Here is a 20,562-nt window from a genome sequence, read left to right on the forward strand (position 1 = left end):
CGTGAACCCCCTTCATTGGCGAAACTTTTAGATAGACATAGTCTCCTTCAAGGGAATATAAGGGCATTCGCCGTTTGTCTGCATAACTCTTTTGACGAGCTTGAGCTTTCTTCAAATTATGAATTATTCTTTGAACTCTTTCTTCGGTCTCTTTCACCATATCAGGCCTGAAGAAGTACCTTTCACCAGGTTCAGACCAATTTAGCGGAGTACGACATCGTCGTTCATATAAAGCTTCAAAGGGTGCCATCTTGATACTTTCTTGATAGCTATTATTATAAGAGAACTCCGCTAATGGCAAACATTCATCCCATTTTTGTGGGAATTCCAGAACACATGCCTGCAACATATCTTCAAGTATTGGGTTCACTCTCTCAGTCTGTCCACTGGTTTGAGGATGGTAGGCCGAACTATGGATCAACTTAGTACCCAAGGATTTGTGAAGTGCTTCCCAAAACTTGGCTACAAATTGAGGTCCACGATCCGACACTATGGTTTTTGGAACACCATGCAGACTAAGAATACGAGCAATGTACAATTGGGCATAGACAGTAACCGGGTGATCTGTCTTGACTGGCAGAAAATGAGCAATTTTTGTGAGCCGATCAATTATAACCCAGATAGAATCATACCCTTTTGTAGTCCTCGGTAATCCCACAATGAAGCTCATACTGATATCTTCCCATTTCCATGCTGGGATAGGTAAAGATTGTAATGGACCAGCAGTCTTCATGTATATGGCCTTGACACGTTTACAAGTGTCACATCTAGCCACATAGCGTGCAATTTCAATTTTCATCTTTGCCCACTAATAGAGACGATGTCAGCCAGAAGAACACATAAGGTTCCATGTGTGCAATTTGCTTCTTCTGATGACACTGTACTATCTGAGTCTGTTGGGCGGCAATTATGCAACTTTATCCAAACAGAATCAGATGCACCATCTTGGGTAAAACACACAGAAAGAGGTTTACCAACAAGTGGTTATAGCACACGAGATGAGTGTGAATGTCGAATCACGGTCAACTCGTGTTAGCCAGGGAATCCAAGCCTACGAAAGGTGAGATAGATTCAGGAAAAATTACCAGCGGAGGGATCTGTAGATGCGGACTTTGCATCCAGTCCATTTTATCCGGCACTAGTCATGGATCGGCATGATCACACACGCAGGAAAAGCACGCGTGAGGCGGTCGAGGCGCGACTAGAGCGATAATTTACTGGTTGACTTAATTTGATTTTGGTAAGTACTTTCTTTAGGGTGGGTTGAACCAAAGTGAGTTTAGACAACTCGATAAAACGATCTCTAAACTCAGCCTTCGTTCATCGGGCAGTTACAAGTTAGTCAAAACCAACTTGTTGAACTACTTTTGACATTAAGCAAATCCTCTCAATACCATTGGTAAGCCAAGGGTTGAGAGTTCAATCTTTGTTAATAAGAGGTTATGTATGTGGGTAAAAATTTATTTGGTCAAGTTGTTCATCCGTTTTTCTCATGCGAGATGAATTATCCACTTGGTTAGGGAATACATGGATTAAATAAGAGAGCGAATGAACAAACTCCTGCATTTCAGCAGCAGGGGAAACAGATCTCTATTTTGAGAGCTAATCAGTTGTTTTCTTACACTAAAAAGCTCCAAGGCTTCACCTTTACACAAAGGATGTAAAGGGAACTTGTATGAGTAGTCACTACCAAGATCAAAAGAAATAAGACCACACATGAAAGTGGTATGCCCTTTTGATCCAACGGAAATGACAAATGTTGCTTGATCTCTATCACAAACAACATAGAAATTGTTTCAAGAGAAAGGTCAATGGAAGATAACACATCAGTGTAATTCCATAATGGATCATGACTAGAGACCTCGATACCGGCATGCGCCAAGCAGCAAAATCCTGTGTGCACATTCACAGGAGGCTCTCAGTTTCGTCGCGGTACCATAAGTTCTTAACCATGACACCATTACAAAACTAGCACCAATAATGAATCTCACGAGGTAAGAACAATTTGCGCAAAGATAACATATCGATATAGTATAATAATGGATTATGACTATTAACGGTGATACCAACTTGTGCCAAGTAGCGCAACCATGTGTGTGCATCCACAGGAGGCCCTCGGTTTCATCGTGGTGCCATAGGTTTTAGTCATAACACCATTGCTAGACGTAACCAATAAGAAATCTCGCGTGACACTAATGGATTGGGTAAGGGTGACAATATACAAAGAGATACTCCACCAGTAAAGATGGTTACAAGTAGAGAGCCAAATAGATCATGGCCCGATGAAGTGAACAAGGCATGACCATAACCTAAACTTGATGAAAGCAGTACGATGGGAGACTGTTAATTCAGCCCCAAGCATATTTCTATGCCCATTGCAGAGAGCACAAGGTCAAGGATTAAGTTGGTATGCCTTCGATAGATATGAAGAAACCAAAGGCATCAAATTCAAGAAAATGGTCGGACATGTCTTTCCTAGGTTGGGTTAATAAAGCAACATGGCGATCCGCAAGGAGAGGCCAAATATACTAGAGACCACAACCTGCATCAACTGAATAAGAGAATGGTTCTAAAAGGAGACATGACTTGAGATCCTTGTTTGAAGTCTAGGTACACTTTAGGTCCGACAAAGAAATTATCTAGGCATTTATTTGTATGGGTGTGGTCATGGAGTGATAACGAAAAATTCAACTTTGGGTCGGGTCATGGTTCACTAAATACGAATATAGCCTAATCTTGGGTTTAGGAAATCAAGTTATCAACTCTCTATTGGCCATAACTCAACCTGATGGTTCTCAGATCAGGATTGAGAATTGCTTTATGCTGGGCTAACCAGTTCATGCCCAAGATGACATCTATGTCTTAGCCTTTCAGAACAATCATATTAGTAGGAAAGTCCCGTCCGGCCAACGTTACGGGCACTTGATAAGCCACTTCTTTTCACTTTTGGTAGCTTTACTGTCGGGCGAGGAAGACCATTCGTCAACCAATCTTCATAGAGGGAGGGGCCTGAAAAGGTCCAGTTCACCATCAAGTGCTTCTCCAGCTATATGAAAAGGTCCGGCTTCCATCCCGACAGGATTCGCAGGGACGTTCGGGTGCAGTTGTGAATACAACACATGAACTTCTTCATGTAGTGTATTATAATAGACCTGCAAATTATCCATGGCTAAGCTAAGCTCCTCCACGCGGGCTCGAGCTTTGGCTTCCTTAGCCCAGGCGAGTGGACGAGAGTTAACCGCCCAATCGAGCGCTAGATCTCGTTTCGCGAGTTGGTCTTGCAAGTAGCGGATGGCTGCTCTCAATTCGTTTATTCTTTCACCATCCGCGACCCATAGATCATTCCTGTGACGGAGTTCTGATTGAAGCTGTTCGACTTGTGCTTCCAGATCCCCGATAGGATCGTTGCTACCACTGCTACTTTCTTCATGTCTTAGGGCAAGTTAATGGCGGGGTACGCCAATGGATCTAGTAGATTTGCGCGCGGTCTTTCTGGTGCGCGGCGGCATTTCTCTAAGGGGGAAAATTTTATTAGCATAATTCTTAGCATGATGCATGTGTAATTACAGAATCAACCTTAGTTGATTCACACCTTCTATATGTTGCACTCTTACTACCTGGTCTTTAAGATAAACTCTTTTCATAATACTTAGGTAAGAAGGGAAGAGATTTTCTAGGTAAGCCTTTAGAAAATCTTTTTTAAGATTCCTCATAATATCTGCAGAGAAGGGCTTCGCTCCGATACCAGCTGTGACGGAACCTCCCAAGTAATTAGGCCCACCTACAGTTGTCCTTGTCCAACGGACCTCAGACAACCCTGTAGGTGCCCCTGAATCACTTGACAAGTTCGGTATCTGCTTTTCTCACCTTTCCCAAGAGCGTTTCACCCGTCTTGCAGACATTACAGAACATCGGAGATATAGAAATGCGGAAGCGATTACATAAACTTACATTTATTTAGAAAGTAAGATCAAGTTATTTATTACAGACCAGAGTTATAAAACGAGTGCTGAGCAGTATTATTACAATACCAAGGGAGGCAAAAACTCCTCCCGATAGTTTTTACTTAAAAGTTTTATGGAGGACCATGTCCTCCCGCAGCTTCACCTTGTTTTTCTTCATTTGGAACCACCTTGGAGCAAAAGCAACAAAAGTTTGTTGCTTCCCCACCTAAAAACAACGGGGGAATAAACCCTGAGTATGGAATTACTCAGCAAGTCTTACCCGACTAAAGAAAAGACTCTCAAGGGTATGCTGGTTAAGGAAGTCAAGGTAAGGCTTCTCAATAATCAAAGACTCTATTTTGCAGAAATGCTTACTAAAGTGGATCCTTAAAAATCCAGTTTTATTTGTCAAGTTAAGTAAAATTACCTGCGACTAGAGTTCTTTCTACCCTAGTTCAATCACTTGACCTACACTAGCCAATTTCATAACAAAACCTTTCATCTTTACTGGAGTTCTACGTATAGGGCAGTGACCAAGTCTTCATGACCGCGAAGGTACGGCGATCCGAATCAATTATACTTAGCTGAGGATCTCCAATCACACGACATATGTAGCACTTAACCCTTGCATATGTCAACCCGCCACCGGGGTTCTTAAGACCAGATCAGGTTCACGCGAACCGAGAGCACAGATACACCACAGTCCAGCCTCTTGCCACGGAGGGTACACGCTACTCTCGCCACCGCTCCACGCCCATTCCGTGTTATCTTATTCTGGCCTTAGCCTGCCCGAGGCAAGGCTTACCCATGACGAGGCATGTGACCAGTTAAAGGGTCCTCGGTCAGCAAGCCTACATCGACACGGTCCTTAATCGACTCAGACGGAGACACTACACCGAGACTCCTTTCTCGTGCAAGTCACCCGCCCGGTCTCAGCTTAACTATTTCAAACCCAAAGTTTGGTACCTGGCAGAGGTACATATTTTCCGATGTTGAACCCATCACGGTCGTGATGGATCCACCACAAATTTTATTTTCGAAAACATCCCACCCACTTTTGCCATATCATCTTTTGGAAAAAAACATTTTGTTTCTAAAGCAAGGCTAAGCATCAAAATCTTTTGTAAAACGGGTGATCAAGGAAGGTAATCAAATTCAAGGAAGGTAATGCAGGAATTGTTTAATCAATCAACTCCTATCACCTAATGCAACAAGCAAGTGAGAAAGATTTTAAAAACATCAAGGAGGGTGGCAAATGCACCGGGGCTTGCCTTCGTTAGTAGGTGAGTCAGACTCGGACCCGCAGATATCAAAGTAGAAACAATTTCCGGCCTGAGATTCTGAAGGTGGTGGTGTCTTCTCTTCGGTTACTTCGATTTCTTCTTCGTTTTCTAAACATAACCATATATATACATATATAAGAATGAATGCCATGTAATGCTCATGAGAGTGCAAAGATAATAAGAATTTATTACCTAAGTCTTGAATACAACTTTCTTTCACGGAACTCCGAGAACTTAGGGTTTCCGGAGTCAGTAAAGGAGTTCAAAGGGCAGGGGTGGGGGTTTTGGGTTCTAGTTATCAAACAAGGTCCAAATCAAATCAAACTCTACCCAAGGCTTCTAAATAATATGTAGAGCTTATATAAAAAGTTTGATCATTTTTGAAATTACCATATGTTTTCTAAAAATCCAAAACTAATGCTTTAAACTACTTTAAATGCCTTAAAATTCCTTATTTAATCTAAAAATCATGAAACTAATTTTATTAAATACTATGGAAAATAAGAAGCCTAGGAAAATTGGTTTGACAATTTTGGGATTTTTCTACACTTTTCTATAATTGTTTTAGCTCTGGAATAAAAAGAAAAGGAGAAACTTGTGAATAGTATTGGGCTGATTTCAGCCCAGACGGCCCAACAGTGGACAGAAGCGCGCTCGCTCCCGCACGCGCTGGTTGTTTTGCGAAAAGGGCCTTGGGTTTTCAGCTAACTGAAAACATATTCTTTCACTGTTTCACGGTGTCTCTGACAGATTGCAGAAAAGCCCTCAGTCTTCTATTCCTTTGCGAGGCGAGGTCCCCGACGGCGCTCCGCACGGGAAGCCCAACTCCGGCGAGCTAGACCGGCCGGAGAAGGCCAAGACCGGTGCTCAGCTTCGGACTAAACCAAATCCATGACCTAGAGAATGTTTCCCTAGCTTAATTGCACGAATGGTGACCTATTCTATTCTGCCCACGAGAACAGCGAAGGTTATGAACATTTGATCGTGTTCCCGGTGATTGGTGTGGCAGAACCTCCCAAGTTATTGGGCCCACATGCACCTGTCCTTGTCTCAAAGACCTCAGACTGCTATGCATGTGCACCAGATAACTTAACAGGATCCGTCCGATTGCCCCAAGGGCACCGGAAAAACCACTTACAACCAGAACCGCGGGATTAAGTAACACAAATCACACACACCAATATTTTTGTAGCGGAACTTCTTTATTACAAAAGGTTACAAGTTACATCAAATTTACATTATGTTTATCGGAGTTATTACAAAGTGATTCAAAGAAATAAACTTTGAAATGTTATAAATTACTTGTAAGTTTAAAATAGATGCTAGCTTAAGTGACCATCCTCAATAAGAAGTATAGAAGAAGTTACTTAGACTTATAAGAAGGCCGAGCCCACCGGCACTTAGCACCATCCACAGCAACACACTTCTAATTTTGGTTCTTCCTTCTTCTGGGGAAACACCTTTGCACAAAAGTGGCAAAGCTTCGCAGGCTCTTCACCTAAAACAACATGGGACAAAGCCCTGAGTACGAAGTGTACTTTCGCAAGTCTTACCCGACTAAGGAAAAAGACTCTCAAGGATATGCTGGATTTAGGAATCAAGGAGAGGCTTTTAGCAAGAATCAACTTAGATACTTTTGCAGAAAAAGCTTACTAAAGTGAGTCCTTACTTTCAATATTTTAATGCCAGATTAAATATTAATAGACTCTGTTTGCACCTAGTCTAATTTCACCATCTCATCAATACAACATCATTTTTACTCATAATGTTTACATCCTGACTTAGGTTGTAGGTCGGAGATCAAGTCTCCACTCTCCGGGGATATAACGGCGATCCGAATCGATTTACTCAGCTGAGGATCTCTAACCACACGACATATGTAGCACTTAACCCTTGCATATGTCAACTGTTCCCACAGATCCTCCACAACGTGAACCGGTCCGCGCTACCCGGGAGCACAGTACTCCTCCATCCAGCCTCTAGCCAGGAGGGTACACGCTACTCCCACCATCTCCCATGCCCAGTGCGCGGTTGTCTTTTCACGTATGGAATAGCCGGGTTCAAACTTACCCTGTCCCATTTCCAGGGCATGTGGCTAGTTAAGATAGTCCTTGATCAACAGGCCTACATACGCATCCAATCCTTAATTAACCTGGGCGGAGCATCACCTGTTCCTAACCCAAGTCCCGATTTAAGTACTTCCATCCTTAGGATTGTTTGTATTCCTTAGGATGAAAAGAGCATTATAGGGAACTTTGCAGTAAGATCCCACCACGTTCCCAATGAAAAATATTCTTGCAGGTAGAAGCCATCTTTCCTCAGGATAACCCCTGAGCTAGGCCTTAATGCAAAAGACAACCTCTATCCACAAGATCTAAGCAGGGATAAGCATTTTTGTAAATCATATTTTGATACTTCATCAGAAGTATCTATAAAGGTATGGATATCAAGGTAAGCAATGCATCAAAGGGTTTCCAAGCAACTCCTATAAACCTAATGCACATTTCACTAGACTTAAAGTGTGCAAACATTATTTAAAAACACAAGGAAGGGGTTGCATGCACCGGGGCTTGCCTTTGTTGCAGTGAAGTGGTTCTAGATCCCTCTATTCAATACCCAGTTAGATGGCTTCATCCACTTGAGGAGCAGGCGTTGGAGTAGACTTCTTCAAATACCACCTCGTCTAGGTGTTCTACAAGTCAATTACAAATACATGAATGCTTATGTAATGACATGTAATGCAAACTCTCACAAGGAGAGGTGGGGAACAGAAACACTACAACTAAAGCACATGACAAGAATACACCTATTTCTTAACGCTCGATTAAAGTGACCAATTTGAATTCACTTAGGTAAACCAGAGAACTAATCCATCTTTGATCTCATCCAAAAGTGTAAAACTTCATAAGCAACTGCATCTCTTCCCTAAATAAACTTAGCTCCTTTCCAAAGCATTAATTCATACTTGATTAGGGATTTTCTCACCCTATTTGTGACTTTACAATGCTTTCTAAGAAAAAGGTTTCTAAAAAGGCTCCAAATTTTAACAAGTGCTCACTTTATGATAACAAGTCTTTCCAAGAATTTCCATGATTTTTGGTGCTCAACTCTGATTTCAAAAATTCCAATAATCCTTCCAAAGACACCTTTGATTCACTTAAAATTTGCTAACTGATCTAAAAATCCTAAAACCATTCTTATCTGAGATCTCATGAATTTAGACATCCAACAAAATTGATCTCACTATTTTTGGATTTTTCTACAATTTCTAGCACAATTTATAAGTTCTCTGTTAAAGAAAATACCAAAATATGAACAGCATTGGGCCCAAACTAGACCACACCGCCCAAGTTGTGCAGAGCCGACCCATGGCTGACAGCTCGCACCCACGCCGTGCGCGCTTTGCAAAAAGAACCTCGTTGCCCAGACAAATCCAAACGAGCCCGAGCCACTGTTAATTGGTGTCACTGACAGTTTCGCTTAGATCCCTCGACTTCATCTCTTTTGCACAAACTCAGTCGCGACACCGTCGTGCTCAACCCCGGCGGTCAGACGTCCGATCCGCCACGGTGGTGTGACCTAGTCAACGACGACGGCACCATCACGATCCCTAGGCAACGGTGGACTCCAACCTGTGTTCAATCGACCGCGGGGACACTAAGACCTAACTACCGATGGCGGCGGCGACAAACCCAGTTCAGTGGGCTCAATTCTATGGGGACGGTCTGCAGCGGCGCGACCCTGTTCCGGTCAACACAAGACGGTAGAACTGAAATTACCAATGGGAAAACCTTCACTGACCTTAGAAGAACGTGGAACGAGGGTCATGCGGGCTGGTCACTCCTTGAGACGTCTTGGCCACGGCGAGGTAGGCAGTCAGTGGGCGTGGTCACCACTGACAGAGGGATGGCATACTAGACCCTGGGACTGGGCAAACTTGGGCAGGGGAGAGGTGAACACTGGTGCGGACAGAAGACCTACCACACTCACACACGCTGCAATCTGGCTGGAGCTTGAGGATAGGGAGGAAAACTTCCCTGGACCAAGTTTTATAGCCACAGATTAAGGGCAGATGTCATTGAACCTGTGCACTGCATGGAGGTGAAGAGCAGCTAGAGATGCCAGCACAACCTGGGCTCCAATACGTGGCCTTCATGCTGAAGTCCCACACAGGTTCACAGCTATCACCAAGACACTGAACCTAGGCCACTCACTCACAAATATCCATTGTGGATAAACTCTAACCAGTTCAAAGGTTGGATATTTTGTTCAGCCGAGAGGGAGGTCTTAAGACCTTAGTCCTGTACTGCATACACATCCCAATCTCTACTCACAAGTACTCCTTTTGTTCCCAACTGCAAACAGCAAATAGAACTCCCAAATATTTACTGCCCACTGCTCCCAAACCAGTCCAACCTAGATTTTCTTCAGTAGAGAGTGAGCCACTAGCACCTAAATTGTGCATTTTATCCTTATCTCCATCCCTACAACCAACTACAACCATAGCAGGGAAAAGAGATCTTCTTCAGTTGCTTAAACAACCTCAGAATCTAACTAATCAGTTCTACTGCTCCTCTCCACCCTTCCATGTTCAGGCCCCCTGATCTCCTAATTTTCCATAGCAAAAGACCACTCACCCTTAACCAAAATTACTCTCTATTCATAGCTCTACCACTTCTAGATAGCAACCCATAACTGAAAACATATAGAACAAAAGTTATGGTACCCCAAGGTATAGCCAAAACCTCTGAAATGTCGAATTCCAAATATCTGAAACAGCATAACACCCACCTGACAGCCTAACATGGAATCCACTTTTCTCCAAATTCACAGTGATAACAGGCTGATTTTGGTTCACAGAATTTGCTCACCTAACACATCTCTACAAGTTTGTTGCAGTATCCTAAGGCCAGATGCCCATAATTCAAGAGTTATGGTGCTCTAAAGTTGGGCAAACTTCACTGAAACACGGTTTCAGTTTAACTGAAACAGCACCTACAACGTCTAACAGAGAATTTTGCAGCAGGCTATTCTCTAAATTCCATACAGTAACAAGCCTACTCTTTGCACAAAACTTGTTCATCTACATCTGGTCTCGCATTTTGCTACAGAATCGTAACCCAAGTCTCTTTGTATTTATTACCACAAGGCCCCAAAGTTGGGTAAAAACACACATATTCAATCTTAAATATTATTCTAAGTCTGAATCCCAACACCTGACAGTCCACCTTTTGGCCACTTTTACTCCCAAATTTATGTGGAACCAGGTCCATCTTACTTTAGAAAACTTGTTCACTTTACTATGGTCTACAACTTTGCTATGGAATCCTTAGTCTAAATCTGCAGGAATCAGTCACAAATAGGCTCCAAACTCAGCACCTTTCACTGAAATTCAGTTTTCAATAACTGAATATAATTCAGTTTCAGCCACAACACAGTCCCACTTTAAGCAGTTGTTATTCCAATTCTTGTATGGGATCATGTCCATCACCCTTTAAGGAAGTTGTTCACCAATATATGGTCTTTAATTCCTCTACAAGCACCATAGTCTAAAACCTTATATAACAGCCATAAATGAGCTCCAAAACAGCCATCAATACTGAATTCCAAATTCAGCTACTATTCACAATCTGAAAATTCAGAAACACAGCAGCACCACTTTGAACCACTCTTCTTCCTGGGTTCCAAATGCTTCTAGGGCAAGTTTCTTAATAAGGTTTATACTCCTATAGTTCCTCTACAAGTTTTATATAGTGACCAATAACCAAAACCTCTTGGATTCCAAACTATACTAGCCCAAAGTTTGCACAAAATACTGAAATTCAGACCCTGAATTTCACTAAGTCTGAAATATACAAAATCTGACAGCTCTAATTTGGACCACTTTTTCAACTAGTTTCATATAGTTTTAGGGCTGGTACACTTAATAAGGATTGTTCTCCAACAGTCACTTTACAAGTTTGTTATAGCAACTCCTTACCAAAAGTCCATAGATCAAAAGTTATAAGGGTCCAAAAACAGCTATATGAAACTGTTTTCAGCCCAATTCAAACTGAACCCAAAACTGAATTTCTGCATATTACTCCAAATTTCTCCACACAACTTGGAATTCTCCAAATAAGAAACTTATTCACTTTTCCAAGCTCTACCATTTTGGTATATAGACTTTTAGCTAAATCCTTCTAGATTTTGAATTCCCCTTTTGGGCTAGTTTTAGGGTTTCAAATGAGTTTCATTTGTGTTTCAGCTTCTTCTAGGGATTCATCCCTTTGATCCCTCCACCTAGAGCAAAGTTACTCTCTAGCTCAAGATCCAATCTTCTCAAGTGTTACTTCCACTAGACTAACACTTCAAAACAAATAATTCCAGGTTCTTAAAGCTTTCCTTTAATACTTAAGACTCCAAGTCATCATATTACTTGCTCAAGAGATGATCTTCCCTCATTTTGCTTAAACCAGGTCCTTAACTAAGTCCACTACTCAACACACAACATCACACTTTTTGTAAAGTTTTAACCTAGTAAATGCATTCTAGGTGTAACAAGCACATTAATGCAGATGCTTATGATGACATGTCAGAGTTTTAGTTTACGTAACACCAGGGGTGTTACAGCCTTCCCCCCTAAAAGAAATCTCGTCCCGAGATTTAAAAGTTCAGGCTCCGTAACGGAAAAGGAAATGTGTCACAAACTTATTTCCCAATTTCTCCTACCAGGCAGGGGAGGTGTTCTGTCTCGCTTAACCACGAGTTAATCACGATGTCGTTCAACATTCGCACTCGTCTCTGATGCTACGGATTTCCAATGATGACTCAGCGATGAATCTCTTTCTCTGTGTTTTACCCAAGATGTTGCATCTAATTTGTTTTGGATAAAGTCTATCCATTTGTCCATTTCTCGTTCAACAGACTCACATGGAAAATCACGGTGGTACCATTTCATCACGAAACACAACCAGAAACTATGGTACCAGCGTGTACCAAGTCATTTATCCACACACGTGCATCCACAGGGAATATCCAAAGGAATAGCCATTTTAACTCTTGGGATTCGACAAACGGCTATAGATATTAAAAGTTGCTTCTGAAACAGGCAGTTGTTTCTTACACCATAGTCATAGAAAAGCTCACAGGTTACATGATCCAGGTGAAACAGGATAAACTCTTTACAACAAAGTTTAACCTGTTTTTTTTACTAGCTAACATTGCCATATGGGTTTACCTTACATCCACCCTTCAAAACTAATTTACATAGTTATATTGCCTCACGAGGATTAAGTTGCCTGCTATATCTTCTCCAGTTATCACATCTGCCAGATGTTTGTTTCCATGCTCCATAGGTACCTTTTAGTCTGTTGGTGTTGGGGCAGAATAAAAGGCGCCATTGAGCATATGCACCGTTTGTTGCAGATGGTTGACCAGTCGTTGCGCTGTTTGAAATTCCATTGGATAGGTACGATGCAACTCCTCAAGCACCTGATCCTGATGACTTAGGAAGCCCATGGTTTCTTTAAGTTCTTCCCTAACAGTAACAACATACGAGCGAATTTCTTCTTGTTGCTGACTCAAAACTTTTGATTTAGAATGAGCATTAGTTAGCTGATGCTCAAGATCCTTAATGCGATGATGATCAACTTGGTGTTGCATCTGAAGTTCTGTCACCTGATGCTCTAATCCAATAATTCGCTCAGCTTGAATCTTTGTTTCCTCCAGTTGTTCTTGTGCCTGGGTACAAGCCCTATTCTTGGCCATTTCCATCATCTTAAATGCTGCATAACTCCCAGTGTACAACTGCTGCCACATTTGCCGACTGTGCCCTCGAGTAAGCTGCAACTCTAGCACGACCATCAAAACTCGAGCAGATGCTGATTCAACCGAATCCTGCCCAATGGGAATGTTTTCCATTACTCGAGCCTGGTGATGATACACCACTGGGTCGCTTAAGGCAACTGCAGGGAACAACCTCATAGACGTGGCCTGTATTTCTTCCCACTTCTGGTAACATATTGTTGTCAACACCTCTAAGGCAGTTACCTGAGCACCTTCCCAAGGAGTCATTCCTTCAGCATGGAACATCCAATGTGGCCAAGATGGTTTTCTAGCACGTTCTGGAATACGCACTACTACCTCATACCATGGTTGTCCTCTAAGAACAGTGCGTGACCACTGGTACTTAGGTGCTTCGATATATCCAACTTCTTGAAGTAGTCGCCACAGGACCATTGGAATACCAAAATCTCGTAGAAACTCTCCAACTCCTGTAGGAGCTTCTTGTTGATTCATCTATAGAGAAGAGCAACGTATACACTCTATTCACTAAAGATGTATGAACAAGGTAGATGAAACATATACTAAATAGCTACGCAGGGGGTTTAACTTAAAGTTGTATGACATGATGCATGCTCGTCCTATACGTCCTTGCAACTCTTGCCAACATATAGTGGCTATCACGTTCTATGGCGGTGGCAATCCTACTCACTCCGTCATTGAACACTAGTCGGACTTTCCTAAGGTTTAGTTAGTGTACCTGCAGAAAATTACATTATAGTTGTGGGTTAGTGGTTAATATCCTAAACTAAGCCACCTTATAGTCCTTAACTTAGGGCTTAACAGAGGATGTCGCTAGCATTATAGTTTTTCAAAACTGTTTTTCAAAGCCAAACAATGTGTTTAGTTGAAAATAGGTTTTCTAAAACCAAAACTTTTGTTTTGAAAATACGTATGTGACCGTATATACTTAATCCAGCTCCGATACCAGCTGTGGCAGAACCTCCCAAGTTATTGGGCCCACATGCACCTGTCCTTGTCTCAAAGACCTCAGACTGCTATGCATGTGCACCAGATAACTTAACAGGATCCGTCCGATTGCCCCAAGGGCACCGGAAAACCCACTTACAACCAGAACCGCGGGATTAAGTAACACAAATCACACACACCAATATTTTTGCAGCGGAACTTCTTTATTACAAAAGGTTACAAGTTACATCAAATTTACATTATGTTTATCGGAGTGATTACAAAGTGATTCAAAGAAATAAACTTTGAAATGTTATAAATTACTTGTAAGTTTAAAATAGATGCTAGCTTAAGTGACCATCCTCAATAAGAAGTATAGAAGAAGTTACTTAGACTTATAAGAAGGCCGAGCCCACCGGCACTTAGCACCATCCACAGCAACACACTTCTAATTTTGGTTCTTCCTTCTTCTGGGGAAACACCTTTGCACAAAAGTGGCAAAGCTTCGCAGGCTCTTCATCTAAAACAACATGGGACAAAGCCCTGAGTACGAAGTGTACTTTCGCAAGTCTTACCCGACTAAGGAAAAAGACTCTCAAGGATATGCTGGATTTAGGAATCAAGGAGAGGCTTTTAGCAAGAATCAACTTAGATACTTTTGCAGAAAAAGCTTACTAAAGTGAGTCCTTACTTTCAATATTTTAATGCCAGATTAAATATTAATAGACTCTGTTTGCACCTAGTCTAATTTCACCATCTCATCAATACAACATCATTTTTACTCATAATGTTTACATCCTGACTTAGGTTGTAGGTCGGAGATCAAGTCTCCACTCTCCGGGGATATAACGGCGATCCGAATCGATTTACTCAGCTGAGGATCTCTAACCACACGACATATGTAGCACTTAACCCTTGCATATGTCAACCGTTCCCACAGATCCTCCACAACGTGAACCGGTCCGCGCTACCCGGGAGCACAGTACTCCTCCATCCAGCCTCTAGCCAGGAGGGTACACGCTACTCCCACCATCTCCCATTTCCAGGGCATGTGGCTAGTTAAGATAGTCCTTGATCAACAGGCCTACATACGCATCCAATCCTTAATTAACCTGGGCGGAGCATCACCTGTTCCTAACCCAAGTCCCGATTTAAGTACTTCCATCCTTAGGATTGTTTGTATTCCTTAGAATGAAAAGAGCATTATAGGGAACTTTGCAGTAAGATCCCACCACGCTCCCAATGAAAAATATTCTTGCAGGTAGAAGCCATCTTTCCTCAGGATAACCCCTGAGCTAGGCCTTAATGTAAAAGACAACCTCTATCCACAAGATCTAAGCAGGGATAAGCATTTTTGTAAATCATATTTTGATACTCATCAGAAGTATCTATAAAGGTATGGATATCAAGGTAAGCAATGCATCAAAGGGTTTCCAAGCAACTCCTATAAACCTAATGCACATTTCACTAGACTTAAAGTGTGCAAACATTATTTAAAAATACAAGGAAGGGGTTGCATGCACCGGGGCTTGCCTTTGTTGCAGTGAAGTGGTTCTAGATCCCTCTATTCAATACCCAGTTAGATGGCTTCATCCACTTGAGGAGCAGGCGTTGGAGTAGACTTCTTCAAATACCACCTCGTCTAGGTGTTCTACAAGTCAATTACAAATACATGAATGCTTATGTAATGACATGTAATGCAAACTCTCACAAGGAGAGGTGGGGAACAGAAACACTACAACTAAAGCACATGACAAGAATACACTTATTTCTTAACGCTCGATTAAAGTGACCAATTTGAATTCACTTAGGTAAACCAGAGAACTAATCCATCTTTGATCTCATCCAAAAGTGTAAAACTTCATAAGCAACTGCATCTCTTCCCTAAATAAACTTAGCTCCTTTCCAAAGCATTAATTCATACTTGATTAGGGATTTTCTCACCCTATTTGTGACTTTACAATGCTTTCTAAGAAAAAGGTTTCTAAAAAGGCTCCAAATTTTAACAAGTGCTCACTTTATGATAACAAGTCTTTCCAAGGATTTCCATGATTTTTGGTGCTCAACTCTGATTTCAAAAATTCCAATAATCCTTCCAAAGACACCTTTGATTCACTTAAAATTTGCTAACTGATCTAAAAATCCTAAAACCATTCTTATTTGAGATCTCATGAATTTAGACATCCAACAAAATTGATCTCACTATTTTTGGATTTTTCTACAATTTCTAGCACAATTTATAAGTTCTCTGTTAAAGAAAATACCAAAATATGAACAGCATTGGGCCCAAACTAGACCACACCGCCCAAGTTGTGCAGAGCCGACCCATGGCTGACAGCTCGCACCCACGCCGTGCGCGCTTTGCAAAAAGAACCTCGTTGCCCAGACAAATCCAAACGAGCCCGAGCCACTGTTAATTGGTGTCACTGACAGTTTCGCTTAGACCCCTCGACTTCATCTCCTTTGCACAAACTCAGTCGCGACACCGTCGTGCTCAACCCCGGCGGTCAGACGTCCGATCCGCCACGGTGGTGTGACCTAGTCAACGACGACGGCACCATCACGATCCCCAGGCAACGGTGGACTCCAACCTGTGTTCAATCGACCGCGGGGACATTAAGACCTAACTACCGATGGCGGCGGCGACAAACCCAGTTCAGTGGGCTCAATTCTATGGGGACGGTCTGCAGCGGCGCGACCCTGTTCCGGTCAACACAAGACGGTAGAACTGAAATTACCAATGGGAAAACCTTCGCTGACCTTAGAAGAACGTGGAACGAGGGTCATGCGGGCTGGTCACTCCTTGAGACGTCTTGGCCACGGCGAGGTAGGCAGTCAGTGGGCGTGGTCACCACTGACAGAGGGATGGCATACTAGACCCTGGGACTGGGCAAACTTGGGCAGGGGAGAGGTGAACACTGGTGCGGACAGAAGACCTACCACACTCACACACGCTGCAATCTGGCTGGAGCTTGAGGATAGGGAGGAAAACTTCCCTGGACCAAGTTTTATAGCCACAGATTAAGGGCAGATGTCACTTAACCTGTGCACTGCATGGAGGTGAAGAGCAGCTAGAGATGCCAGCACAACCTGGGCTCCAATACGTGGCCTTCATGCTGAAGTCCCAAACAGGTTCACAGCTATCACCAAGACACTGAACCTAGGCCACTCACTCACAAATATCCATTGTGGATAAACTCTAACCAGTTCAAAGGTTGGATATTTTGTTCAGCCGAGAGGGAGGTCTTCAGACCTTAGTCCTGTACTGCATACACATCCCAATCTCTACTCACAAGTACTCCTTTTCTTCCCAACTGCAAACAGCAAATAGAACTCCCAAATATTTACCGCCCACTGCTCCCAAACCAGTCCAACCTAGATTTTCTTCAGTAGAGAGTGAGCCACTAGCACCTAAATTGTGCATTTTATCCTTATCTCCATCCCTACAACCAACTACAACCATAGCAGGGAAAAGAGATCTTCTTCAGTTGCTTAAACAACCTCAGAATCTAACTAATCAGTTCTACTGCTCCTCTCCACCCTTCCATGTTCAGGCCCCCTGATCTCCTAATTTTCCATAGCAAAAGACCACTCACCCTTAACCAAAATTACTCTCTATTCATAGTTCTACCACTTCTAGATAGCAACCCATAACTGAAAACATATAGAACAAAAGTTATGGTACCCCAAGGTATAGCCAAAACCTCTGAAATGTCGAATTCCAAATATCTGAAACAGCATAACACCCACCTGACAGCCTAACATGGAATCCACTTTTCTCCAAATTCACAGTGATAACAGGCTGATTTTGGTTCACAGAATTTGCTCACCTAACACAGCTCTACAAGTTTGTTGCAGTATCCTAAGGCCAGATGCCCATAATTCAAGAGTTATGGTGCTCTAAAGTTGGGCAAACTTCACTGAAACACGGTTTCAGTTTAACTGAAACAGCACCTACAACGTCTAACAGAGAATTTTGCAGCAGGCTATTCTCTAAATTCCATACAGTAACAAGCCTACTCTTTGCACAAAACTTGTTCATCTACATCTGGTCTCGCATTTTGCTACAGAATCGTAACCCAAGTCTCTTTGTATTTATTACCACAAGGCCCCAAAGTTGGTTAAAAACACACATATTCAATCTTAAATATTATTCTAAGTCTGAATCCCAACACCTGACAGTCCACCTTTTGGCCACTTTTACTCCCACATTTATGTGGAACCAGGTCCATCTTACTTTCGAAAACTTGTTCACTTTACTATGGTCTACAACTTTGCTATGGAATCCTTAGTCTAAATCTGCAGGAATCAGTCACAAATAGGCTCCAAACTCAGCACCTTTCACTGAAATTCAGTTTTCAATAACTGAATATAATTCAGTTTCAGCCACAACACAGTCCCACTTTAAGCAGTTGTTATTCCAATTCTTGTATGGGATCATGTCCATCACCCTTTAAGGAAGTTGTTCACCAATATATGGTATTTAATTCCTCTACAAGCACCATAGTCTAAAACCTTATATAACAGCCATAAATGAGCTCCAAAACAGCCATCAATACTGAATTCCAAATTCAGCTACTATTCACAATCTGAAAATTCAGAAACACAGCAGCACCACTTTGAACCACTCTTCTTCCTGGGTTCCAAATGCTTTTAGGGCAAGTTTCTTAATAAGGTTTATACTCCTATAGTTCCTCTACAAGTTTTATATAGTGACCAATAACCTAAACCTCTTGGATTCCAAACTACACTAGCCCAAAGTTTGCACAAAATACTGAAATTCAGACCCTGAATTTCACTAAGTCTGAAATATACAAAATCTGACAGCTCTAATTTGGACCACTTTTTCAACTAGTTTCATATAGTTTTAGGGCTGGTACACTTAATAAGGATTGTTCTCCAACAGTCACTTTACAAGTTTGTTATAGCAACTCCTTACCAAAAGTCCATAGATCAAAAGTTATAAGGGTCCAAAAACAGCTATATGAAACTGTTTTCAGCCCAATTCAAACTGAACCCAAAACTGAATTTCTGCAAATTACTCCAAATTTCTCCACACAACTTGGAATTCTCCAAATAAGAAACTTATTCACTTTTCCAATCTCTACCATTTTGGTATATAGACTTTTAGCTAAATCCTTCTAGATTTTGAATTCCCCTTTTGGGCTAGTTTTAGGGTTTCAAATGAGTTTCATTTGTGTTTCAGCTTCTTCTAGGGATTCATCCCTTTGATCCCTCCACCTAGAGCAAAGTTACTCTCTAGCTCAAGATCCAATCTTCTCAAGTGTTACTTCCACTAGACTAACACTTCAAAACAAATAATTCCAGGTTCTTAAAGCTTTCCTTTAATACTTAAGACTCCAAGTCATCATATTACTTGCTCAAGAGATGATCTTCCCTCATTTTGCTTAAACCAGGTCCTTAACTAAGTCCACTACTCAACACACAACATCACACTTTTTGTAAAGTTTTAACCTAGTAAATGCATTCTAGGTGTAACAAGCACATTAATGCAGATGCTTATGATGACATGTCAGAGTTTTAGTTTACGTAACACCAGGGGTGTTACAATTGGTGATCCCCTAGTCCAAATTGGTGGTTCGGCAAGCATCGTAGACATATGAGAAAGCTTAAACGAGGGAGAGGGGAGGATGAACTGACCGGAATGGGGCTGGCCGCGGTGAGGTTGGTTTCGGGGTGGCGGAAGCTTGATTTGGGGAAAAACCGAAATTCAAGCTCACTGGTGCACGATTGCTAGCGATTCTCGGTGGCTGGGTGGGTGATGATGTTGCGAAGCTAGCCGCGGGCTCAATTTATAGTGCTCGCAAGAGGTGGCCGGGAATTTCAATGGGGAATGCGCGGCAGTCAGAAGGGCAGGGAGTTACTAGCGTGCATGAATTCGTGTCCACTGTCGTGGCGACCTCACCGGCGACGATTGGACAGCCGTAGCGAGTCACGGCGTCGCGGTGGAAAGGCAAAGCCACGCGGCACAAGGCCGAGAGGCGGCGGTTCACCGGTGAAGCTATCCACACCAGCCGCAAAGCAGAAGGGGGAGATGACGGTGAGTCACCGGAGTGACCTCCAGCTCACCGGCGGCAGAGATCCTTTTACCCACGACGTTATCCATCCACCACGAGCGTGAATCCTGACGCCGGTGACACGAATCACGGCGGGGAGTCACCGGCGGTGAGATTTTTCTGCCACGGGCGATCTGATCCACAATAGAGCACTGTACCATGGCGAATGGGGTTCAGTCAGTCTGACAGACCGTTTTTGAGCTTGATTTTCTCCCAAACTTATATGGCAACATGATCAACACTCTGTAGCAAAATTGTAGAGCAATATACCATCTACAACATTGCTATATTGTGCTGCCACAAAAAGTCAATGGATCTTGCTTGAAATTAAGCCTGAAGTTCATGTCAGTCCACTGTCAGTCTGATTTCAGACTTTAAGTAGTCTGACAGCCTGACTTTGGGCTTAATTATCTTCAATTTATTCTTAACAACTGAGCTCACATTCTTAAGCAAAGTTGTTCTCCTATGATTGGTCTACAACTTTGATGTAGTGACATAGGGCAAAGGCCCTAGAGTTTGAAAATT

The 20,562-nt window shown here is 42.3% G+C and overlaps 1 long non-coding RNA gene across 1 annotated transcript; it reads right to left on the reverse strand.

Moving 5' to 3' along the window:
• Positions 1-15,493: 15,493 nt before the first annotated feature.
• Positions 15,494-17,038, reverse strand: LOC118476637 (uncharacterized). Its single transcript, XR_004857087.1, has 2 exons — positions 16,721-17,038; positions 15,494-15,611 (listed from the first exon to the last, which is right to left on the reverse strand). It is a non-coding gene; the product is annotated as an uncharacterized lncRNA (long non-coding RNA).
• Between the last annotated feature and the right edge of the window lie 3,524 nt (positions 17,039-20,562).

The sequence above is a fragment of the Zea mays genome, chromosome 3 (assembly GCF_902167145.1).
Source record: "Zea mays cultivar B73 chromosome 3, Zm-B73-REFERENCE-NAM-5.0, whole genome shotgun sequence".
NCBI classification, from domain to species: Eukaryota; Viridiplantae; Streptophyta; class Magnoliopsida; order Poales; family Poaceae; genus Zea; species Zea mays.